Genomic DNA, 26902 nt, shown 5'->3' with positions numbered 1-26902 from the left:
GGTTCAAGTAAGTAATCTGGAAATGCAGTGGTCTTGGCTGATATTCAAGTGGGGCCTGGAACTTCACATTCTAAGAATCAGCAGAGCAGAACTGGAGCATGGGATAAACAGAGGAAGTAGATAATTGTGGCCCTTCTGGCCAGTGAGATGTCATCTGGGCTCTCAAGCACCAGGATGAGATCAGAGAGCATGGGTGGGTGTGGCCTAGCATCTGAGGCATAGGGGTACAGTGAACAGGGTATGTCTAGAATTGTAGCCTGTACAAATAGAGCGAAGAAGAAAATGTGCTTTCAAGAGTTGAGAAATGCAATCCAAGCTTACTCCTGCCTCAGGACATTGCATTCACTGGTCTCTGCTAAATTTTTCTTCCCCAGAAAATAACCATCTCAGATATCCACTTTCCAGGATGTAGCTCTGAGTCTACCACACCCCCAGCACTGGTCATTTAAATGTCTCCCTTCCCCTGCCATGTATTTTCTTTGTACTTATCATTATCTCATTTATTTTTCACACCACTGTATATCTGTTTATTGACTATCTCCCCACAAAAATAAACATTCCCTAAGAAAATAATCTTGGCTTTCTTGTTCCCTGCTCCATCTTCAGATCCATGTCTGGGATACAGTGGAAACTCAGTAAATATTTTTTTAATTAATATATAATAAATTTCAAAACAATACTGTCCAAATGACATTTTTTACTTCCTGGAGTTTTAAGTTATGTGTGCTCCTGCATGCTCTATTATATAAATTAAGACATGGCTAAATTGGTAAATAATAATAAATATAAAGTTAGTAGCCCTGAAACTTGGGAATTAACTCAAGCATAAATGCTGCTCAAAATGCAGAACTTGAATGTTTTGATAATTTAATAGAACACTGACAAAGCAAACTACAAGATATGCTCTATTTCACAAAGAAAGAGAGCCTTTGGCACATCTCGAAAAGACCAGAGTTATTGGTTAATCACTGAAACCCATAATCTTCTTGGACTGTTTTGTTTTGTTTTGCTTTGTTTCTGGTTAAAAATAAAAAAGGTTGTTTTTTTTTTTTTAAAGATTTTATTTGTTTATTTGACAGACAGAGATCACAAGTAGAAAGAGAGGCAGGCAGAGAGAGCGAGAGACGGAAGCAGGCTTCCTGCTGAGCAGAGAGCCCGATGCAGGACTCGATCCCAGGACCCTGAGATCATGACCTGAGCCGAAGGCAGTGGCTTTAACCCACTGAGCCACCCAGGCGTTCGATAGAAAAAGATTTTAACATTAGGACATCTACAGAACAACTGATACATACCGAATATATAATCAAAATCCATCCTTATGAAAAATACAGGAATTAATTTTTAAAATCTCATCTTTAATATATAATTCTTAATTTTAGGTCTTCAGTTCAGAACTTTAATAAGAACATTTTATTATTTTTTTAAATATTGCATTTATTTATTTGTTAGAGAGAAAGAGAGTGTGTGTGTACAGCAGGGAAAGCAGCAGGCAGAGAGAGAAGCAGGCTCCCCGCATAGCAGGGAGCCCTATACAGGCTCGATCCCAGGATCTTGAGATCATGATCTGAGCCAAAGGCAGACCTTTAATGGACTGAGCGACTCAGGCATCCAATGAAAACATTTTAAAAGTAGGATATAGAATGAAAAGATGAGAAACTGATGCATACACAGATTAGATGTCGTTTTTCTTCCAACTATGAAACTAATTGACACAAGATTCTGGAATCAAGAAAACTGGGATTTAAGTCAAAATAGGCATTCCCTAGTTAGAAAATTATCTAGTATCTAACTTTGAAAATGAAAAACTGTACCATTAAAAACAAAAGTACTTCTGTTTGTTTGCTTATTTTATGTAATGTTATAAAGAGAAAGGAAACAATTTCCACTATAATTAAGCATTTGACTATAATTAAATTATACGTAATGTGCCCACTTCTCAGAACATGAGTAAGTCCAATGATATTTTGTGAACATCCAAATTAAGGGTTCTCAGTTTCAACACAAAATTTTAGGGTTAACTATATTTCATTTCAAAAAATCAAATAGAAGGAAACACCAAAGAAAAATATGTAAGGAAAACATGAGGAGTGTTCAGCCCAGCAAGCTATAATAGTGAGGATTTAAAAAAAGGACAGTAATTCAAAGTGTATTATAACTAACTCAGTCATGGACCTATAGAAAAATAAAACAATATAAAACTTAAAATGATTTCAGGGGTACTGGGTAGCTCAGTCGGTTAATCATCCAGCTCTTGGTTTCAGCTCAGGTCATGACCTCAGGATGGTGAGACTGAGCCCCTGGACCATGACAGGCTCTACACTCAATGGAGTCTCTTGGGATTGTCTTTCTCCCTCTCCTTTTCCCCTCCTCTGCTCGTTCTCTCTCTTTCTCAAATGAATAAATGAATCTTTAAAAAAAATAATGATTTCAAATAAAATTATTTGTAAAGGAGCATTATAAATAACAGGAATAAAGGACTATGTAGTTTGGAGATAAATAATGGGCAGGGTAGGGGATAAAAATCTATTTAGAATCTTGCTTTGTACTACAACTACATATGACCTATAGTTCATCTATAGATGATTTGAAGGTGACACTATCAAACAACATTCCTTTTTATGGAAACATCTAGGTTCTATGAGCTGCTTGGAAATACTTCATTTCCAAAATCAACTAATCAACTAAATTAGCAAATTTAACTAAAAAATAACTTAATGTACCTGTTTCACTAAATGTTATTCCATTTTCTAATAACTAAACAAACAAAAATACTAATTTATGAATAGTGACATAAAAATTTATTGATTAAATAACAAATCATCTAGTTTGGCAACTTAAAAGAAATATATGTACATATAATTCTTGGTTGTGCGTTTATAATATTCTTTCTTCTAACAAAGCAGTACCAGGTTTCTATGCTGGATACAAATATCATGATATTTCCTGTTATCTAGTACTTCCAAATATTCCACTATTTTATACAGAACCACTTGCCTGAAGAACCAATATAAAGTAGTAAAAAGGGGAATAAAACACCAGAAAAACCAGATGAGAATCTGAGAAAAGGAAAAGACCTCTAATTCGAACTATAATAAGGATAATAATAGAGAAAAAGATCATCAGTGGTTTTGCCTATAAAAAAATACAAATAAAAATTCTGCATGTAAAATGAGTTACTAAAGTAAGATCAATACAAAGACTTAAGGTACATTTTTCATGAACAAGACAAAGAGTTAATGTGCCCAATAATATAAAGAATAATGAATAATGACCTGGAGGCAAATGATATGCAAAGACAATTCATGTAACAGGAAAAATTACCTGCAAACAAACATTAGGGAGAAATTATCACTTTAGTAATTAAATAAATTTGTATGAAAATAATAAGGAGGCAGTGTTTTGTCTATTACATCGAGAAAATCTAGATGATTGTTTTCAAACTGACAAAGGATTAAAAAAAAAAAAAAAAGAAAAAACCTAGTATCCTCCACCAGTAAGAGTGGCATTATCAAGACATACATCCTTTCTGGAATGCAATTTGGCAACATGTTTCAAAAGTCATAAAAACATTCATATCCTTTGACCTAGTGCCACCACTTCCACGTCTTGATCATAAGAGAAATAATATAAAATATAGAAAAAAGTTATCTCCATTAAAATGTTCTTCTAAGCTTTGTATTTGAAATAGTGAGATAAATGGGGAAAAAAACACAAATGGCTAACATAGGGAAAGAGACACTTCTAGTCAATGCAATATTGGGGAGCCATTAAAGACAATGGTCATATGAGGCAAGATGGGAAAAATGTATTTATGCTAAAATGTTAACTGACATTTAACAGAATATTCACTAGAATATAAAGGACCAAAAATTTTACTCAAGTCAGAACAGTGGGTTGTTTTCAGGTAATAAGATTATTAGTGACTTTTTTTTTCCCAGTCTAAATTTTCTATAATGAGATTATACTACTTTTTCACTTTATAGACTAATAAAAAGGGTAGAGAAAAGTGAAAAGAATATTGCTTGATCACTGTATTAGAGCAGTGCATAGAAAAAACTACTTTGGATTCATATTTTCTTTCAAATCACCCTGCTGTAACCCAAGCTACCTTTTCTTACTCTGCCACTTGTCAGACACACCCAAGTGGGATGTTCCACATTTCTGTGCCTTTCTGGGTTCTACTCAGAAACTCAGCTACCCCTGGGGCTCAGTATTTAATTTGGCAGGGTTATAATTACATAAATTTCAAGTACTAACATAGGGTTGCCTGTGTGGCTCAGTGGGTTGAGCCTCTGCCTTCGGCTCACGTCATGGTCTCAGGGTCCTAGGATCAAGTCTCGCATTGGGCTCTCTGCTCAGTGGGGAGCCTGTTTCCTCCTCTCTCTCTCTGCCTGCCTCTCTGCCTACTTGTGATCTCTGTCAATAAATAAATAAAATCTTAAAAAATTTTTAAAAATAAAATAAAGTAAAATACTAACACATAAACTAATCATGCCCATCCTTAATTTTTTTTCAGATAATTAAATGATAGAAAATGATTAATTGGCCCTTTAACGGACTTTGCGACCCTTTGGCACCAATTACATCAATTAACTGCAGTACCATTCTGGATCTGATATTGCATATTCTCCAGGGCCTGTAATAATATGTGCAAGAGCCTTTTACCAACAAGGATCAGTTTCACATATGGCTCACTATGTCACCTTACCTGAGAGTCCTCAGTATCCTTTCTATAATGACAAATTCAAGTTCAATGTTCTTACCTAGAGCACAATAAACCATGATTGCAGTGTGGTGGGCTTGAGGCATGGACTACTATATCTTTCTGGGGTGAAAATGCATGGCTATTTCATATAGCTCCTGTCCTAGTATAATATTCTTACAACCATCAAGATTTAAATCTTTAATTACCAGAGGAACCTGATTTTCACCTTGGTTACTGACAGAGATGGTATTCATAAACACAATAAGAAGTGAAGACCTGAAACAGTGGACTTTGCAAGAGGTGAGTGTCCTCAGGATCTAGTGGATAAATTGCCTCAAAGCAGACCTTCCACTTTTCCACTTTGTTAAGGGGGGCTGAAAAATGTCCTGAAGCATAAGCACTCCCATCCCTGCCATGAATCCTTTTGGTGAGGAGATAAATAAATCTGTTATAACCGAAATGGAAACAACCTTTGTTATTTTCTTAATTGAGAAATATTCTGAAAATGGGGTGGGAGACACATTTCTTGGTCCTAAGCAACCCCCAATTTATTCTGTACCAAGCACCCTCACCATTGGATATATACAATCCCCTAACAGAGACCTCTGCCTCTTTTTTTAAAGCTACGAGTACAGCTTAATACACCAACTGTATTTCTAAACAACTGGCTTTGAAAACACTTATCCCTCAGAAACCTGTTTTTGCTGATTTGATTATGTAACTGGAGATACATAACCACAAAGAGTCTCAGAACTGATTAAAACAAAACAACAATAAACTATCCCTAACTGTTGCTACCTAGTTTCTAAAGCATATATATTTAAAACAAAGTAACTTCTTTCTATAACTAGTAAAAAAAAAAAAAAAAAACCTACCTGAAAAATGCAACTAAAAATATCAGAACCTGTGGTGCTCCCTGTGGGAGGTGATAGAGATTTAAGATGTGAAGGGAAAAGAGAAAGGCATTTGGGAACAATTATCTCAGATTCTGTGACCAAAAGAGGCTGGTTGAGAGAAAGTGAGGCTATGTTTCCAGGAATTGTTATAAAGTAGTACAGTTTTTATCCCTCCCCCTTCCCCTGACTATTCTATTATGGCTCTATAAAAACATTAAAATGAACTTTTAACTCTTGCCTGGGTCTGGGAGAGGGTGGAAGAGGGTGGGGTAGGGGCCAAGGTAGAATTGTCTGGACTGCTCTGCCTCTTGTCCCCACTGAATTGTCAGGGGTTAGTATGGAGGTCCTCATCCGCCCCACACTCCTTTCAGTAACTTCTAATAGGTTTTCTGATAGCTGCTTGTCAGCATTAATTACAGGTGACACTGGTTTGGCTTGATCCCTGACAAGATTTAAGAGCATTATAATAAAGCAAAAGGACAGTAAGAAAGATACTAAGTGGGGCACCTAGGTGGCTCAGTGGGTTAAAGCCTCTGCCTTCAGCTCAGGTCATGATCCCGGGGTCCTGGGATCAAGTCCTGCATCGATCGGGCTCTCTGCTTCAGCAGGGAGCGTGCTTCCTCCTCTCTCTCTGCCTGCATCTCTCCTACTTGTGATCTCTGTCAAATAAATAAATAAAATCTTTAAAAAAAAAAAAATAAAAAGAAAGAAAGAAAGATACTAAGTGAAGGCTAGGTAAGTAACACTTTTGCATCCCTGGGATTACCTTCAGGCTTCCCTCCTGCCCATTTCAGCCAACCAACAAAAGACACATTTGCTCTGCTCTGCATATGGAGCTTTAAGACATCAGAACTATCCAGTTGGCTTAGAAAGGCCTAGTCTAGGGGCACCTGAGTGGCTCAGTGGGTTAAGCCTCTACCTTCAGCTCAGCTCATGATCTCAGGGTCCTGGGATCAAGCCCCATATCGGGGTTACTCAGCAGTAAGCCTGCTTCCCCACCCCCCTATCCCCACCTGCCTCTCTGCCTCCTTGTGATCTCTGTCTGTCAAATAAATAAATAAAAATTAAAAAAAAAAAAAAAAAAAAAAAAGAAAGGCCTAAGTCTACACCTGTTGTCCCATTAAGAGCATCGCCATTCACTGTCAAAGCCTGGTGTTTGGATGTTAAAGAATACAACCACACTCCTGAGCCGCTCCTTTCAGCATACTGACACCACTTACTCCTTCTTGGGGACCCCCGAAGGTGAAATGGCTGAAATACAAACAAAATCCCCTTGGAAAATAACAGAAAACACTGCTAACGGAATGAGAGGACATGCGATGGAACCAGGGATCATGAATTTGCCTCCTTCCTTGACTTCAAGACAGGTGTCTCCCCTCTCCATTACACAGGAACAAAGTAAAGAGTATGCATATTTGTTGTGAGACACAGAGCAGAGATTCCGCTATCAATTCACTTTCCTTGAGGATGTATTTCTAAGACACAGTATCTTTCACCTACATTTGGCAGGTACATTCTTTCCTACTAAGATCAATGGGTGTTGTCAGTACATAAATGGTCTAGCTTTATTTTGTTACATATGAAACCTTAAAGATACCAACTGACATTACAGACTGATCAGGTAGGCCAGTGTTGTGCAAAGCAGCTTCATGCAACAATGGAAACATCTGTGCTGTTCTATATACCACCAACTCCATGGGGATACTGACCACTTGAAATACAGCTAGCAAAACTAAGTTTACAATCATATTAAATTTTAATTAAGTAGTAAGGAGACTTGGAATCTTACGGAGATATATGTATGTGTATATACATATATATACAGATATATATATATATATATATATATATATATATATATATCCATATATGTGATAAGGAAGATCTAGGTCCTTTTCTTTCCCTTGAAATTTTTTTTTAAGATTTATTTATTTTAGAGAGAGTATGTGAGCAGGGAGAGGGACAGAGAGAGAAAGAGAAACTCAAATCTCAAGCAGACTTGCAGATGAGTGTGGAGCCCCACACAGGGCTCAATCCCACGACCTTGAGATCATGACCTGAGCCGAAATCAAGAGTTGGATGCTCAACAGATTGAGCCCCTCTGATGACCCTCCCTTGAATTTTGATGAGAAAAAGGCAGTAGAATTCTTATCAAAGCAGATACTGTCTGATGTAGAACCTTCCTCTAACTCAGAACCAGCAATGCATTGGTCAAGACCCCATTTCTGGCAGGGGCAGCGTTAACTACAGAAAAGAATGTCTTAGAGATCAGGAGACCAAGGTGAAAGGGCCAGCTAGGACAGTGAAGTTTCTTCAACTCTTGGGGTCTTAGTTTCCTCAGCTAAACCACATAAGATTTAATCTAATGTCCTTTCTAACACCTTTGGAAAATTTCCCATTTAGTCTCTGAGAAATGGCTATTCCTACAACAAAGAGGCCAAGGCAGCTATTTTACAGAAAGAAATGTGTTTCATTCTCATCTGGAGACACAAAAACAGTGGAGTTTCTCACTCTGGTACATAAATAATCAAAAAAAAAGAGTCTTATGCTTAAAATACCTAAAAGATAATTTGTTCCCCTTTACCTAAAAGTAATACTATATTCATAAGGCTTGCAGATGCAAGTTTGTATCTATTTCATTACTTTTCTCAATTCTAACTGCAAAAAAAATCTACTAAAAAATCCTTCTACATCAATGTGCATCTTTTTCTCTAAATCATGAAGATTATTTCAAAAAATTTACACAATTAGAAAAAGTAACAGTCCCCCCCCAAAAAAGAGGAAAAAAAGGAAATGGTAACAGTCCTCTTAAATATATTTGTTAACCACTGTTAATCATATTTTTGTTACTTTTACATATATATTTATTTATTATTTTCTTTTTTAGGACGAGCACCACTCACTAAGTGTCTAGTTCAGCATACCCCATTAAGGGCACTATCATTTAAAAAATGCTTTGAAATAAAATATCAGTCAGAATGAGGCTAAGAAGTTGCATATTTTTAAAAATTTCTCATAGAAACTAACCATCTGTACAATAATCCATTGTCTGCTCTACCAAGGTGATTTATTAAGGATAATGAAGCATATGATTTAATAGCTGCCACAAATCCTTTTTCAAGTAGGATGGGTATAAATAATACAAAAAGATGGTCCAATAATAGCCAAATCCTAACCTAAGAACTATTCTATATGCTAGGTCACAAGAAATTAGATGAGCTCAATTAACTGTGGAGCTAAGTGACGTGTGGCTAGGTAGCTAAGGCTATAGCCGCTCTCTCTTATTCTAGTAGTGGTTATTACTACTGTTTAGTGAGTCCATAAGTTCCAGTATCATAATGGAACTTGAGTAGCTTTTTTCCACATGACAACACAAAGCTCTCCAATAGGAAACGGATTTTATGTAGCACACATTTCTCAAAATCTTAAGAATCTAGATCTCAGTCTATTTGTCCATGCAAATTATACTTGGCAGTGTTTTGTTCATCTGTATATTCCCACAATTCCTTGCATTTAAGGGAGTCTAATGTGTGGCACTTTAAAGAATGAATACATAAATGGGAGAGTGGATAGATAGTAAAATGAGGTCTCTAAAATCCTTGCAAAAAAAAAAAGCAATCTCATGTCCTTGTGAGAACTGATTCTAACATTTGCCAACACTTATGCTTTTAACTTTTGATGGCCAGTCATCAAAAGTTTATTTCCCTTAGTGGCAAAGGTTTCCAGGGGCCAACTTCCTATACAACATGAGAAGGACCCAAGAAATTATATACACAGTCTGAATGAAAATGTCCAAACATGAGCTCCTACTTGCAAACTGACACATTCCTCTCCTGGTTAACTCTGTTAATAGTCAGATTTTGCAGAGAATTTATGATGTCAGTAAGGTAAATTTCTGATGACAGGAAGTAAAAGCCATCATACCTGCCAGCTCTCTGGCATGAAAAGATGACCTAAGTGTGCCTTATAGACATGGCATAACCATCCATCCATAAGCTGGCACGACCAGTCCAGTCCACGTGCCACCCAGCAAGTCCATCAAAAATAAGATTCGATGTTACAAATCCTCATGTTTAAGGAACACTAGGCTGTGGAAAATTTCCATGGCTCCACATAATCAAGGGGCCTATGTTGAGACATATGTCACCTCCTAAAAACTGTATGCTTCACCAGGCACACTCAGCACCAGCATATTTCCACACTGCACTTCCTACCCCTTGTGCTCTTGTGAGCCTGGCTTGCCAGAACTGAGATCAATTTTATTAGATACCATTAGTCTCTGTTCCGGCGGTCATTTGAATAACAACAGATTGGCAAGTATAAAATGAAGGCACCTGTTGTACATTTGGCAGCCTGGATGAAGCCCTTTAAAATGAAAACAAATATAAGCTACAATCATGCCAGGCAATGGCTTTTGGTTCAATAATGACCATGTGTCAGAATTAAGTGCATCTGGGAATTCCTACCCCAGCCAGATGTAAAGGCAGATTTGTCTTGTCTGGTGACATATGAGTAGATACACACAGTATACTCAGATTTGGCTTTGCCATGGTTTGGTAGAGAACTAGGTAAGTGAAACTTAGCTCAAGTAAAGTAAAAATTAATTACTAAAGAGCAACTGATAATAAGACCATAAACTGTACAGTTAAATATTAAACATATGGGTTATAAGATTTGGGCCATGAACTAATCCATCCCTGATTTTTCTGCTCACACTTGATCTGTTCATGGAATACTTAACAGCTATGTGCCAATATTATGACTACACTGAGCAAGGTCATGGGCTAGGTACTAGAGATCCCACGGGGAAGAAGACATGGGTTTCAGCTTCAAAGAATTTGAAATTCTTCAGACCATAGATAAGCAATTGCAATACATTATGATATACATTAACTGCCAAATTTATTCAGTGCTTGTTTAGTGCATAAAGGGTATCCAGTCTTGGGAGAGTGGGAAGTCTTCCTGGAAGAGTTGTCAGCCAAGATAGAAGAGGAAGAGGTAATGGAAGAGGTGACTCGGGCAAAAATGGAAGGGGAAGGGACTTTACACATGAAAGAGAGAGGACATGCCCAAAATTAAAGATGGAAAAGTCAGAGTAGTGCATCTTAGAAACAGCAAATAATTTAATGTTGCTGGACTGTACATGCATTGAGGGTGGGATGAAGGGAACAGAGAAAATGAACAGAAGAATGACAAGGTAGCAAGAGGCAAGGCAAAGGTAAAGGCCCCAAAGGCCAGGTGACTTTTGTTGCCTATTTCAAGCCATATTTCAAGGAAATGTGGGACCACCAGAATATTTGGAGGAGAAACTCCAAGTTGCTTAAAGATTACACTGGCCACAGAGCAGAGAAGCAACAATAGTGTGTTCTCAACTGAACACAGAGAGGCTGCAAACCAGGCAAAAGATGATGGGGACCTTGCCAACAGATGTCGGAGAACATATCAGAAGATAGTGTGTAATTTGGTTGAAAGGAAGTTAATATTCATTTTGGTATACTTGGGATAACAGATTCGAAGTGACAATTTTTAGAGAAAATAGATTTTAAGTGACAAATTTTAAATCAAAATTTAAATTATAGATTTCCTAATTTTTTTCAGTAAAAATAAATCAGATCAAGTTGAGTCTAAATAACAGTAAAATGAGACTCAAATGCATTTAGGGAATCATTTCTCTGGTAGTACTTGAATATGCATAACAATATTTATGGAACTTGTCATTCTTAATCTATAACTGTTATCATCAAAACAAATTTATTAAGATTGTAACTGGCCTCACTACACATTACCCAGAGAAGGTAGGATACCCTTCTCCAGGCTTCTCAGAGGTTCCATTTACAGATAAACTCATAGGAAAACATGGTTAAACAAGACAGTGTATGATTGTAAGAAGTCCATTAGAAGCCTGGGCAAAGAACACTTAACTGTTGACATTCTAAAAGAGCCATAAAAGACCAGAGCATTTTCCATGTAACTTTATTTTATGTACCATGTCTGATTTAAAACTTCAGGATGCCTTGCTGCCAGAGAAAAAATAATTTTCCAAATCATCAAACAAATGTAAATCCTTTATTGTATAACTTATAAAATCATAATTAACCCAGAATTAGACCTCAGAACCTTCCCCAAAAAAGAAAAAAAAAAAAAGTTAAACCTTCACAAAATAGATTAAATGGAGAAAAGCCTATCAAATCATCCATCTGTTATTGATAATGAAATTAACAGGTATGCAATGAAAATAGAGTATTTTAGAAGAGACATTATAATTGACTAAACTGCCCAGATACAACTGGGTAGGGCAGGCTGCCAATAAATAGAATGCATAGATACATCACTTGGTATAATTTCATTTCTTTAATGGGAAGCTGCTCCTCAGATAGTCCGGCTAAATCCATATTTCTCTTTATAAAAATGCTTTGAGTTGGGAGAGGGGCAGGGGGTTATGGACATTGGGGAGGGTATGTGCTATGGTGAATGCTATGAAGTGTGTAAACCTGGCGATTCACAGACCTGTCCCCCTGGGGATAAAAATACATTATATGTCTATAAAAAATAAAAAATAAATAAATTCTTTGATTCCTTACCTGTTGGGCAGTTTTGAAAATGCCAGCCTCTGTGATTTTTAAAAACTATTTTTAGTGAAAATATGTCATTTACCCACTTCTGCTCCAGAGCTCAGGCTGTTGTGTCACTGGCCTGAAAAGCACATAATTCTGGAGTTGGAAGGTGACTACCATTAAAAGACCATCTAGCCCAAATCTAAGTATAGGAAAAAAAAAAAAAATTAATGCCTCTGGTCAGAGAAAGGAGCAGAACAGATTCATTGGAAATGAGGGAAGGACAACCTATATTAACACCTAAGATTCTTCCTGAGTTTGGATCAAGAAAGCACCATACTGGCTTTATTTCCCTGGTGCATGTGAAATAAATTTTAAGAATCCTGTCAGACATAAGCATATATTGAGGGTTAAGACTGGAGTGCATGAGAGTTGGGACTATAATATTGCTGGACTTAAAACCGTGGCTTTAAGTTCCTTCTTCACTATTTCTTGCTATGTAACCTTGGGCGAGTCACTTAACCTTTCAACGAATCAGTTTCCTCCTAAATAAACTGGTGATAACAAAACCATCAAACTTACACACAGTTACTATAGAGATTAAATGTGGTACTGAAAAAAATGTGCCATGTCAAATGCCTGGCACATAGTAGGTACTCATATGAATTGGCCCATCGATCACTGCTACTGTACTTCTAATATCAGAAAAATTAACAGAAATTTGGTTTTTACCTATATGTGTCCCAAGCATCATAAGAGGTTTCAAATGAACAAGTATTCTTCACATTCATGATTTCAATTAAATTCAACTCCAACTAAATTCAAAGAAGAGGGCACAGTACTTGAGCTGAAAATTAGGAAATGGGAGAATAATTAGAAGGACTTCAAGGGATGCAAGTTAGAACAGCTGGTAGAGAAAGGGGATTCCAGAAACGGTACTGTCCGCACTGGACTCGCTGGGAGCAGTCTTCTCCCTGATGGCAGGGACTCTGGATGCTGCTGGAGGGGGCGTACCTGGAGTTCTATAAGGGAGGGTGCTTGTTCAATTGTAAAGTGCTTGGACTGCTGTACTGAGGATTCGTTACATGGGTATGCAGACTTGAGAAGGTTGGCATTTCAGAAAAATGAAAGTTTTCAGGAAGAATTAAGAGAAGTGTGAGAGCATAGAGACCGCCTAGGCAGCTAGGAATGGTGTGTTGAATGTGTCAACAATATGGCAAAGGGACACAGTTGAAAGGGATTACAGGAATCAAACCTGCAAAATTGAATGGGGACAAGAATGAAAGGAAGGGAGAAGACAAAGGTGACACCCAAGTTTCTAGTGCAGAGCTAAATCAGATGATGAGCTACCAAGAAAAAAAAAAGGTCAATCTGTGTATGGATGTGTAGATAGTGTTTTAGGTTTACAAAATGTAGAGTGTGAGATATCAACTATCTAACAAGCAGGTAAAAAAAAAAAAAATCAGGTCTGGAAGTTCATTAAGAAGTTAGGAGATTTATTTTGAAGGTCAACTACCAGAAATCATTGCTTCTGTGAGAGGTGGACAGGAATATCACAGAAGACGGGATAAATGATGACCTGATGAGGGCCACAGAAAAAATGACAAAATGGAGACGCAGGGGCCAAAACATCAGATTAAGAGGAAAGAATGTTGATGAAAAAAGTGCCAAAGAAAGAGCTCAGAGAGAATAGCTACCATCCATGGGATGTTTCCAGTGGAAGATATTTCCCACAATTTATTCCTTTAAAAATACTACAATTTTTCCACCTAGGAAAAAAGTGAAAATCATTCATTGGTCATTAAGTAGATTCACAATATTTACATCATTTCCAATAGACTATTATTATTCCCAACAAGCCAGATAATCTTGATAGATCCCTTTAAAATAAAGTATAAAACCATGTACCTAAAAAACACACTGAACTGTTTCAAACAGAACTATGAAAATGGGTAGGCATATTTTGTTTCTTTCTTAAAACCCTTTAATAAAATTTCAACTAAGCTACTATTGCAAGTAGTTTGATTTGTTTTTACAGAGATGCTAGGGTCTACTTGCAGTAAACCATTAGTGCACACGCTCAAAAAGTCCTTTCAGTTGGGATAGAACATGAGGAAGGGGGAATGGAAGAAAAAAAATATTTTAAACATGGAAAACAAATGTCTTTTTGACCTATAATGGGACACTGGATCAGCATTTGATGTGTCTAGTCTAATTTTTCTCTGTGTAATTGTACTGGCAGATCTTAGGGAGAGACAGAAGGCAGTAAATTCCTATCCTCCATCAATACATTTGACCTCAGAACAAACCCCACAACTGGCTACAGGCACCCACCATCCATCATTGCTCTTGAAACCTGATCTTTCAGGGAAGGACAGCTGCACTAGGCAAAGAGCTAAGGAGCTTTCTAAGATGCACTACCATTAAAGAAAAAAATGGTAATTCTTTTGGTTCACTATTTTAATTAAGTACTTTTCTAAACACTTCTTCCCCCAGACCGCAGCTCCACATCAAATATCAGCAAGAATCTATTAATACATTTTTTTTTACTTTAAAACAAAATGCTCTCTTTGTGTACTTAAGGTAAAATCATTTCTAGCTTTTGCTTTAAAAGCTTTCTGAGATAGTGTCCCATGATGTACTGATGTGCACAGACTTCAATCAACATGCTGGAAAGAAACTGCAGTTCTAGCATGTGTGGTAATGATAGCAGGTACACAACAGTGAAAACTGAACAAAACGTCCATAACCAACAAGTCCTAATTTTTAAGTCAGGTAGCAATAATTTACAGCAGGTAGCTAAAGACAGCAGAATTCTATCAGAGAAACTAGCATTAACGAATACAACATGTTCCTTACATAACTCTTAAATCCAGGATTTTGATAATGAAAAATAAGATAAATTCCTATTATCTAACTGGGTCTTCATTGTATCTATGGTTATTTTCTCCACTTTACAGATAATGAAACCGAGACACTGAAATGTTATATAACTTCCCCCAAGATTCCACATATAAGTGACAATACTAATGTATAAATTCAGTTCTGCTTGCATCAAATTTATGTTCTTTTCACTGCAGCAAAAGAAGGAGCAGGAGGAAAAGGAGAAGAGAAGGAAAGAAGAGGGGAGGATGGAAGGAAGGAAGTCAGTTGAGATTTTATAATCGTTAGCATTACCTTTATATACTAATAGGATTAAATAAAATGAAACAAGAACTAATTTTCAATTATTTATAAGATCAGAACTAACACAAAAATTTTTATTAATAAGAGAAATTGATTTACCGAAGCTTACAAGAGAAGTCTCTTATCACTTCTGACCCAATGATTACAGATGATCATTTTATGTATCTGAAAGTACAATATCTCCTAATCCCTAAATGATATGGAGAAGTGCTGTTCCTTCAATGTAATTCACAATCTCAATTTAGTTAGCCACTGCTGCATTAAGGAATATAGCCCAAAGGCTGTTAAAAAAAAGACAATTAAGAATTTATAAATTCAATCAATTTCATGAAACTGACAAGAGTTACACAGCTTAAATCCAGTAAATAGCACCGCGGTGAAGGTCACAATGCTCCTGACATTGTTATCAGAATGTCAGAGTTAAACAGGGTTTCTGGTCAGTGAAAATCCAAAGAATTTGGAGAAAGCGTAGCTTCAGATGGCTGCTTTTGCTTTTGTACTTTGTTACAGATGCGGAAGGAGCCAAAGAAAAAACCTGGCAGCTAAGAACAGTCATTTGCAAAGGAAAGCAAGGCTTGCTTACTGCAGGTGGGGAATAAGGATCATCTAAGTTGTCTCAACATTACTTTTCTACTGGTACACCTGATCTGCTGGCTTATAGACAAAATCAGTTGTCTTAGCTTCCCAAATTGTCAATTCTTTCATTTAATTTACTCAACTATGACACATAGGAACTTGATTTGAGGGACAGTACATGTTGAAAAGTGAATAAAAAGTTCAGTTTTGCTCTATTTTTTCTGTAATTTGTAAAAAGCAATAGACAAACTGACAAGTATTGACATGATCCAATCATACGTATCAGTACCAAAGAAAAAATAATGAACAGAAAGATACTGAATGGATTATCTGGAAAGGGAGAAGGCAGGACATTACTGGCATGATTTTAGTCATTTTTCCCCCAATACATTGTTTTGAGAACATGTGGATATAAAACTTAAATTAATGTCTAAGCCTTAAAATATTTAATGATTAAATGTTAAAAGAAGAAAATGCAAACTGACTGTTGATCACATGAAAGCTAAGTGGGCAATTTATTAAAGGGGAAACAAGGGGCAGAGGACCTAAATGTGATTTCCTGAAATACTTCTTGTAACAATTCTGCTTCATTAATGCTTCAGTCTAGTGCCACTGGCATGACTTTATTATTTAGGTTGCATTAGGTCAGAGACGGCTGTAACATACAAGTATTCGCTCTCTGACCTCCCCAAGACTTATGACGCAAACAAAATGCTGAACTTTTACATCTGAGGCTATAATTTCATATAATGAACAATCAGGAAGCACAAGCCATATATTCTCTCAGCTATCTTTTTAAAGGACTTAACTGTGAAAGAGCTGAAACACATTTTTATTTGAAAAATGGGGGAGGGAGTTGGACACTTCAATTGTCAAAACAAATGCAAGCCAAGCATCAAATTTCGAAAGTGTTTTCAAGTACTAATCACAAGAAAATGAGATTATCCATATAGAAAACATATCCCCAAACAAATGGATCCTTTGCTGGAAATGTCACTGTGCTATAAAATTACAGAAGCTTAAAAAAGTGATGTTTGTTGGAATAAAATTCACTGAAAAATCCCTTCTAAGCAATCTTCTTACATGTTACCAGATATCTTAGATGATGTGTTATATGGGAATCCTCAATCCTGTAGGGCACAGAAAGAATAACTCCTCTCTTTGCTCTTTCTTGGCAAATCATTAGTAATATAAAAAGAAATGTTTTTAAACATTGACTTTGCTTCAGGCTGCATGTTGTGTTTGTGCCATCACAAGTAAGTAGCTTTCCAAAATGAATTTTTCAAAGAAACCAAGCAGTACAAAGAAAAGGTAAATAACTCCAATAAGCAATAAGACACCCAGAGTAGACCTGGCTTAAAATAGAACTTATTTTCTCACACTAAACTTTTCAGCCAAAAACTACTGTCCCTTTAAGGAAATAGGGAAAAAAAAATACATTCTGTGAGTACTCTGGAAAACTGAATACTTACAGCTGTATATTTAGCACTTCATATATCTTGTAATACCAATCCTAAAGGTATACTCTGTATCCACTCAGTTGAGCACACTATGTCAAAGGTAAAGTTCATTTGTGAGATAACCAGGAACTTTGGGGCAAGTAAAAGGGTACCCTTGAGCAAAGGTTAAGTGCACAGATTTAAAGATGTTAGTGTAAAAGTTTGAGCTCTCAGGATCACAAGTTAGAGCACACACATACTTTACCTCTCAGACTACCCAACTACACTGCTGAAACTGGGTGGTTTTAAAGCAAAATCACCTTGAGAAATCCATCTTTCCTGAAATGGCCCTTTTCATATGGGATTGTGTTAATGAATTCTCATTTATCCATAGCATCTTTTTTAAAAAATAGAATTGTTTCATGGCTTGATAAATCAAGCTGGATCTGAAGGAAATCCAATATGCAAATGCCGGTAGCGTGCTCTTTTACCAACAGTCACCCTTGTCAGTTTGAAAAACTGAAAATCAACAAAGGAACAGTGTAAGTATACTTGACCTTATTGCCTAATGTCCATCAAGATTGCCACAGCTGGTCGATTTCAAATTTGTGAAACTGACACTTAAAAATGTATAGTGCATCTTCAGTCCAGGTCCCTCAAGTGCTGACTAAACTGGACTGAGCCTCAGATTCTCCTTCCATACTAACTTGCACAGCACTTACAAAGCAAGTTTAATCACACCATCAATCTATGACTACATTTTCCTTAAAGTAATTCTGCTTCATTTATCTTTTAACCCTACATTATGCAAATAACATCCTTATCAGTCCAATAAAAAAAAGTTCTTAATGTTCCTACTTGTTTATCCTTGGCATACACTGAGAATCTGGGATCACATATGAATTTACACAAATACTTCTTTTGTTTCACATTTTATGTGAAAAAAATCACTTTACACCATCATAGTTTCAGAAGCTCTATAAATAATGTTCTTGAAAAACTCTTCAATCAATGTCCATGACTAACACTAGAGCATGAGTTAATAGGTTAAAAACAAAAGAAAAACTTAGGGGACTGCCTACTTTTTTTTTTTTTTTTTTAATGTCTCTCTAGGAAGGGTTTGCATCTGCCATAGGAGGGTATCTCCTGGATATAAGAACAGTAATACAGGCCCCTAGTGGCTCAGCGAACAGCAGCACATGAGGGGATTCCGATTCTCAGTTCTCCACTTGAAGATATTCTGGCTTTACATAAATGTCATTCTTAAAAGGCAAATCAAGTCACTGTATTTAATACTTTAATCGGTTTTACTTTCATGGTTACCTACCAAAATATATATATATTAAAGAAGATCTTCGCATTTCATTACTTTAGTAACTATCACTGCACTGGTCCAAGAAGAATTTGGGTTACATAACCTCCACAATAAAATATTTAACATCCACCTCTTTACATGTCATTACAAAAAAGTGATATATTACTCAAATATATTAAAATATATTTGAGAGACAGTTTTTCTTTTTGAATTTCATTCTTATTATACTTATTATAATGAAGGGTTTAAGAACAGATAATTTCTAAGTAAAGTGCTCACTATTTTAAATGAAATATTGATACAAACTGAAGGCCACTTTTAAAATATTAGAAATCGACACGTATTTTCCAACAACAGCCAGTGATAAAAACTCACATTGGAGTGCCCCTATTTTAAAAGATGTACAATTAATAACACCCCTTAATCCTCATCCTCTTGCTGTCTTTCCTTTACAAAAGAAAATTCCAGGCAGGCACATTTACAGCTTTTAGCAATTTTTAACTGGACACAATCTGACAGCTGAATTCATGAAACTGACCAGCTTGTCAATTTCACACTTTGAAAGTACAATAATAGCTGATAGCATGAGGGTGAATTTTAAAAATCTGTCACAGAATTGCTAGCTCCATTGAAAAGCAAAGTACAGTACATAATTATGGGAGGTGGGAGGTGGAGAAATTTTCCTTCCATGTCCATTTAGGATGTCTATTTCAAGAAGTTGGACATCTAGCATGGAAAATTCATTCTCTTTACTAAATCAATAAAATAATATCTATCTGTGACAAATAATAGAATATGCTTTCAAAACAAGCATAATATATACTAAGCATTGTTCTGGATATCATCATATTACCAACATAACACAATCTTTAGGTCGGTATCATCTAAATATTCCTTAATATCAGGATATTTCAAGTCTTGGTACATCACCTTGGTTTTACTCAAGTTGAGTCGTGGGTGTGTACACTTTCAAACAGACAGAATAGCCAAAAGAGTCAAAAGTATGAACGGCTGGATCAACTCCCCATATGTGTGTTATTACAGGATGGTTGGAAAGAACACATCAAAGGGAAAGGTCCATGTCTGTAGCTCTGGAAGTCCAAGAGCAAATCTCTCTCAAGTCACAAGCAGTTACTAGTCTCTGAGGTTCAAAATGAGTGTGCTAAGCTCCGTTAAGTCACTGTCACTGTGTCTACAGGCATCTAAAATGGGGGGGGGGGACTTTAAGAGAAAATACAGGAAGAGTGATCCCTCAGGAATATTCTTGGGTGCTTAAGTCACAACTGTAGCTTGGTCTTGGGGGATCACTCTAAGAATTTTAGAAAACAGAGACATTTGGCAAGTCGTGTACTGGGAGGCGAGCTGGAAACAATACTAGTAGATGTGATAGTCTGGGTTTTGGAGAATTGAACTACTATTCAGAATCCTAGAACACCCAATTAATGAAAGCTCAGCTTACACTTTAGTGTTCAAGATTTTTTTTTAAGCATAAGAAAACTGACTTCATTTGTTAATGTTTTAAATGAAAATCAACCTAATAGATAAACAATCTAAGTTTTCTACCTGCCTACATAAAAGCTACAGTAAATCGATAGAGAAGCCAAGAACCTTTGGTTTCTTGTGGCTTTCTTTTAAAATTGTTTCCTACAACTTGGATTTTTCATTATAAATTCTCTGTTCCCTACCCTCGGAATGAGTAAGAACAGCAGATTCCCGTAGCAGAACTAGGATCTTTGGTTCTGCCATGGAAAGGTCTCCAAAACAATCCCCCTCCTCTATGGCAGCCGTGTAGACTTGGATTCCTGCTATTTCTCCTTCCCCCCACTAGTTCAGAGGAAAGAAAGAAAAAGAATTCGCCCCCTCACCATAACCAGCCCTCCTTAAAACAGTAATCACAGCCTCTTAAAAAAGAAGAAGAAGAAGAAGAAGAAAAAGAAGAAGAAGAAGAGAAAAGAAGAAGATAGATAGATAGATAGATAGGTATAGATACATGCAGAGGCAGAATCCCTGGGTAGGGTCCGACTGCCCCAGAGCTCCTCCATTTCCCCAATACTCTACCCACCCTAGGAGGAGAGAGCGGGGGTCGGACAAATAAACATACACAAACACCCTCATTCTCTAGAATTGCCACTCTTCCTTGGTCTGAGGTTTTAAACCACAAGCGAACCGTGGAAGGGAGGAGGAGGACCTCTGCCCAAGGAGGTTCAGAAGAGCAAACTGTGTGCGCTCCGGTGTCGGGGCGCTGGGCTCGCGGACGCGGGAGTGGGAAGCTCCGGCCCGGGAGGCGCCGGCTGTCTGAGCCGAGCTCAGGGCAAGCCCCGGGCTTAGGGAGGGGAGGGCAAAGGGGGGCGGACCGAGTCACTCGGGGACTTACCTGGTCATGTTGGCTCCGGGCAACCACCGCCACCGCCTCCCGCGCCGCCACCGGCACTTTTCCCCAGCGCCTTCGCGCCCCGCCACGGCCGCGCAGCCCGAGCCTGCCTAAGCAGCCGCCTCTGGGCGGCCAATTTAATCCCGCGGAGCTGCGGCCGCCGCCGCGGGAGTCCCCCCAGTCGCTGCCGCCGCCCGGCCCTCGAATGGCCAGCCCAGTCCAGAGCGAGGAAGTGGAGGAGAGTCAGCGAGTGAGTCCAAAAACCCCAAATCCAGCATCCAGAGGAGCGCGTCCCCCCGCCCTCCCTCCACCCCTACCCCCTTCTCCTCCTCCTCCTCCGCCTCCTCCTCCTCCTCCTCTCGGGCCGTCCTCCTGGCCCTTCTGAGCCGGAGGCTTCCGCGGCGGTTTCTCCTCCTACCGCTCCTGCTCGCCCTGCGCTCGCTTCGCAGGCTGCTCCCGCCGCCGCTGTGTCTGCCTCCCTCCTCCTCCTGCTCTTCTTCCTCCTCCCGCTCCTCGACGATGCTCCGCTGCTCGCGGCTAGGGGGTCCGGGGCCGGGTCTCCTCTCCCCCCTCCGCTTCTCTCGTTTTCTCCTTCCTGCTGCTGCTTCTTTTAAAGAGGATTCTTTGGCCACAAATAGCAACTCGGCTGCCCCCCTCAGCGCTTCCCTCCCCTTCTTCTCTTCTTCCCCCCAAAAGTGAAGAGCCCTCGAGAGGTAACCAGAAACTGAGGCCGGGGGGAAAGAAGGAAAGCAGGAGAGATGGGGCGAAGCGAAGCCTGGAGACCGGCCCGAGCGGAGTCAAGAGCCAGGAGGTGGGATGGCCAGTCCAGTCCAGTCCTTGGACCTGGCGTGAACCTGGTGGTTATGGTTAGAGGCGAGATGATTTGTTGGGGAATTTAAATGAAAAAGCTCAGGAAAGTGATTGGAAAGCTTCTTTCTTTGTTTCCTTGTCTGAGTGATTTCTAAAATCCTCGTAACCGTGCTGGGGATCCCACGGAATCGCGGTGCCCCAGCGCTGGGAGATTGTGTGTGCGCGTTGCCAGCGCGAGAGTGTGAGTGTGGGTGCGCCCGGGCGCAGGGAGAGCCAGGCCCGCTGCGCCCGCTGGCGAATCCCTGAATCTGGACCACTGACCCACTGAAAGGGACGGAGAGCTGGACGAAGGAGGGGCGGGCAGGAGAGGTGGGTGAAGGAGGCGCAACACACACACACACAAACACACACACACACGGAGGAGGGGGCGGGTGACGTCACTCCCCAGCATCCATCCACCAGGCCAGAAAAGACCCCCTCTAACAAATTCACTCATCTCCTAAGAGATGCACACACGGGTGCTTCCTGCTCTGCATCCCGGCACACTGGGGGGAAAAAATGCTGATTGCGACCCCATTCAAAGGAGTTATAATAATATGTAAGGAGCGCGCGTTGATGAGACAGTTTGAGTCCGCCCCAGTTCACCTTGGCCGTCTTATTCGGGGATGCTTGTAGGATCTACTTTGGAGTCAGAGAGGAAGAAAGGGACGTCTCTAATTAACCTTAGTGGGATAATTCTTGTCTTGCTTCCATTCTACTTGTGTTTAGGATGTTGGAAATTCACTGCTCCCCGCTTCTCTGAAGAACACCATAAAACCCTTTCCCTAGACATGCACTCAGTTGTTCCGCTGCACAAGCTTCAGCTGTGAACCCTTCATCCACAGAACACACTGGATGGACTGTTAGCTAACAGGCACATTTTAACCTTCTTCACTCCTCCTCACAGGCTCTCCAGCATATGGAAAAAGTCAGCAGCTGGAAGCCACCATTGGCAATTGGCCTACCACAATTTTATTAGAAACCTGGTCAGAAAGGTTAAATAAAGTAAAGGCAGGGCCTCCAGCGACACACACACACACACACACACACACACACACACACACACACACACCCACCCACCCACCCACCCACCACCACCACCACCACCACCACCACCACCACCACCACCACCACCACCACCACCACCACCACCACCACCCCCCACCACCACCACCACCACCACCACCACCACCACCACCACCACCACCACCACCACCACCCCCCCGCCCTGCTCATTCTGCACTCAGGGCAGCACATACACACTATACTTATCCCTGCAGGCTGGAGGCTTTTTGAAAGGGCAAAGGTAAGCAGACCTCTTAGGTTCATACTAATGATCCAGCATCCTGACTATTATCTCATGCTGGCATTTGTTTCAACCATCTGCATGCTGTACTACACTGAAGGATTGGTCAATAATCCTCTGACCCTTTTGTACTCCAAAAAGAAGCCACCTATTTTTGCAAGGAGTCTTGATAAATTAAGTTTAGTTTTCCAGCAATTTGAAGGGGGAGGGATTATTCTGGCATGACTCTTCTCTGTGCCTGCCTTTTTCTTTTCTTCTTTTCTTTTCTTCTTCTTTTTTTTTTTTTAATGGTTAACCTTATAGTAAAAAGAAGAAATTTCTCTTTGTGCAAGCCACCCCGAGTCAGGTTTACCTCCAGTCTTTCTGATGACGTGAGGAACTGAAAGTTGAACTAGTTATGATGGGCCCTTGCCCCTGTGCCTTAAGGATGGATTAAAAAAAATCTGAGCTCCACACCGGTGATTCTCACTCAAGGTGTAAACTGATTTGGCTTTCTCATCGCCACATCCTCCTCCATAAACTGATGAACCCTGTTCTCCTGCAAAGCTCAATGTCAGAAGAAAAAAAAAAAAAAAGAAAAGGAAAGAACGTTTTTAAAACCCTAAAAATCATTTTATGTTGCATTTGGTGGAGAGACACGCATGCCTCTGCTACTTTTAAGGAGGTCTGATTATTTTGACCTGATTTTAAAAGATTCCAGCTGGGAATTCTGACCACTATCTGGGAGTGTAGTTAAGGAAATAACCCACCCCCTTGGTAGCCAGTTAGGCTACTTAGAAAACGTTAGCAATGATCATTACCAACATGAGCAACAAAGTGGTAGCAAAGGGATCCAGAAAGAAGAGGAGACAGAGAACAGTGTTAGTGAGATTAGCCCAAGGACCCTACTTTCCAGACATAAGGAGGTCCTAGATGCTCCTGTCCCACAATAAACAAACATCTTGAAAGAAGTAGCAGTAGGAGAAGGCAACAAGGGATTCTGAGCTATTATTATTGCAAGATCCAACCTTAGGATCTAGGGGATTGAGTAAACAGGAGCCAGACTCTGCACATCAGAGCTGCAGTGGGCTAAGGCAGCCACCCCATATACAAACTTTAATACTTTCACAGCAGATTTGTAACAAAACAATACTCTGTGGCATCTCATATAACCTCTGGGAGTGTTTACTGTTTGGAGATTTGAAGTCAAAGAACATCAAGGTGGGCTAATTATCTGTTGAAATCACCTAATTTTACAGGTAATGAAACTGAAATCCCTGAGAGTTTAAGGTGACCCAACTATTTAATGGCAGAAGCAGACACAAAACACAGATATCATGACCCAGTGTCACCCTGCCCCTAACTCTCCCTAGTTACCTGCCAGTTCTAGATCAGTTTTTCCCACTCATCCATGAGCAATAAATATAGAATATCTTAAAACTATACTTAAATGAAGGAAAATGAAGAAATGGGACTAGACATGTTCTTAGTTCCTTTCTGCTTTAGCATTCTGTTATGAATAGCACACAGGATCTTTGCAATAACACAACCCCCTCTAGTGCATAATTCAGCATACAATGAGTATGAGTCTATTTTGGACCCCATCCAAGGGAGTTAGTTCCTAGAAGTACTTGAAAGATTTTATTCTCATCTATAATGAAACATTCTAAAAAGACTAAAAATAATCATAACGACAATGACAGTAATCATTTGTTACTCTTATATACTAAAACATCATGCTGTCCCACTATTTTCAAAAGGTGCATCATGACCTTTCGTGGGTCGCAAACCTAGTGGGTCGCGAACAATTTTTTAAGCAAAACAAATGAAAGCAGGAAAAAAAAGAAAGAAGAGTGTTATAAATACTAAATATTGCTCTGTAAAACTTATGTTTCGATCATGTGGCTAGAGATTAAAAGTTTCACGGCTGTTGCCTTGGCTCCAGTCTTAATAACTGCGTTGGTAGTTAAGTATAATTAGGCCCATTGTACAAGTGAGAAAACAGGATCCAAGAAGATAATTTGGCCATGCTGACGTAAGTAGACAAGTGGCCGAGATAGAGTTTAAACCTATATCAGCTTGACTTCAAACTGTGTATTTTACTTCTATTCTGATTACACATTATTAACCAGGAATCAAATACTTGTTGCTTATAATATTTTCTTTGTAAGAGCCAGTTTTTTTTTGTTGTTTGTTTGTTTTTAACTCAGTTATAATGGAGAAACATGACATAGGTTCAAATGACATGTTCTGAAGATAGTTTCATAAGGTAACGAAATGAGTATCTGAGATCTCTTCTTATATATTGTTGTTATGTCCAATATACCTTATTAATTTGCATCTAAATGCACAAAGGGAATAACAATTAATGTTTGGGCCTCTAGGAGGGTCAGTCAGTGAAGTGTTTGTCTTTTGGCTCAGGACATAATCTCAGGGTTCTGGGATCTAGCCCCACATCAGACTCCCTGCTCCATAGGGAATCTGCTTCTCCCGCTGCCCCTTCCTCCAACTCATGGTCTTGCTCTCTTTCCCTCTCTCTCTCATGTGTTCTCTTTCTCATATAAATAAAATCTTTTAAAAAATAATAACAATTAATGGTTTTGATCTTCAAATGACTATTCATCTTTAGAAGGGTTAAAATGTTTGCCAGAGTTTTTCAAATTTAATTCATACAACAGTTTGCAGTGACTTACTGCTTGTTCCAGACACAGAACTGGCACACGAGAGAGATAAAACAAATGGATATTAAAGACACTCACTATATACGTGTTTGATTCATTTGGGAACACGGAATCTGCATATATAAAGTAATCCAAACATACCATAATTACATCTAAATTGTGAAGAAGAAAGGAAGACAGTACTTCAGTTGCCATGCTGACTTTCTGATCCATATGGTCTCATGCATTCTACCAGAAACAGCGCATTTAGATGCTATTAGTCCTATTCTTCAGATCTGGAAGCTTCTACGCAGAAACTAGTTGGTGATTGACATGAGAGTCTAATCCTGGTCTTTCTGATTCCACCAATCAAAATCTCTTTACAAACAAGGGGGTTTCCAGTAGACAAAGAGGTGATTAGAGATTTTGAGACATGCTATGCAAACATTCACATTTTTCTCCATACGAAAGAAAGGCGCTTTCTTTTTCTCCAGGGCAGAATTTCTTGTTGCTGTCAGTGCTGTTCTCTTAAAGAAAAGAAATCCGTATCTTTCTCTAAAAAAAGGCCTAGAAAAGCCAGGCCCTCTACCCTGAGTGTTCAGTTCTGCTGTTGCATTTCACTCTCACCTGCAGTGTGTAGAGGACGTTATGGTACGATGCTATTTTCCATTGGCTCTGCTACTGGAGATTACGGCATGCGACTGTGACAAATGGATATTCCCATTAAATTCTTTAGTAGAGTGGGGCATTCCATTAACCATTGGCACTATCCCAACCCAAGTGAAACATTGGGTCATTTTTTCTTGTGAGCAAGAAATGAAGGAGGAAACAAAGGATATACTCTAATTACCTTTCTTCCTTTTCTTTCTTTTTTTTTTGTTGCATGCATTATGATAGCCGTATATTACAATTATTTATAATTAATATATGACAAGCTGTCAGCTAAAATTTAACAGGTTATTTGTCAAGAAGTCCCATTAACTCATGCATTAAGTAGTGGGTTTCAGTATTCCCTGACAATAAAAGTGTGCTTTGGTGTTGTCTTAAATATATTGTGTTTAAGTAT

General features: G+C 38.8%; 1 protein-coding gene across 39 annotated transcripts in view; it reads right to left on the bottom strand.

Annotated features, from left to right (window-relative positions):
- Positions 1–26902, bottom strand: part of PTPRD (protein tyrosine phosphatase receptor type D) — a 2315363-nt gene that overhangs the window by 517805 nt on the left and 1770656 nt on the right. For 19 of the 39 annotated variants that reach the window (XM_059143034.1, XM_059143050.1, XM_059143041.1 and 16 more), the window contains exon 1: positions 21046–21320. The exons of 5 other annotated variants lie outside the window; for them this stretch is intronic. The gene's annotated coding sequence lies outside the window, so the exon portion shown is untranslated. Of the gene's footprint in view, positions 1–21045; positions 21322–26902 lie in introns of those variants that run through there. 15 more of the 39 variants (XM_059143064.1, XM_059143065.1, XM_059143067.1 and 12 more) reach the window with 5 other exon arrangements.

The sequence above is a fragment of the Mustela lutreola genome, chromosome 12 (assembly GCF_030435805.1).
Source record: "Mustela lutreola isolate mMusLut2 chromosome 12, mMusLut2.pri, whole genome shotgun sequence".
In the NCBI taxonomy this organism is placed as follows: domain Eukaryota; kingdom Metazoa; phylum Chordata; class Mammalia; order Carnivora; family Mustelidae; genus Mustela; species Mustela lutreola.
Note: the sequence above shows the minus strand (reverse complement) of the source record. Positions and strands in the feature narration are given on the sequence as shown.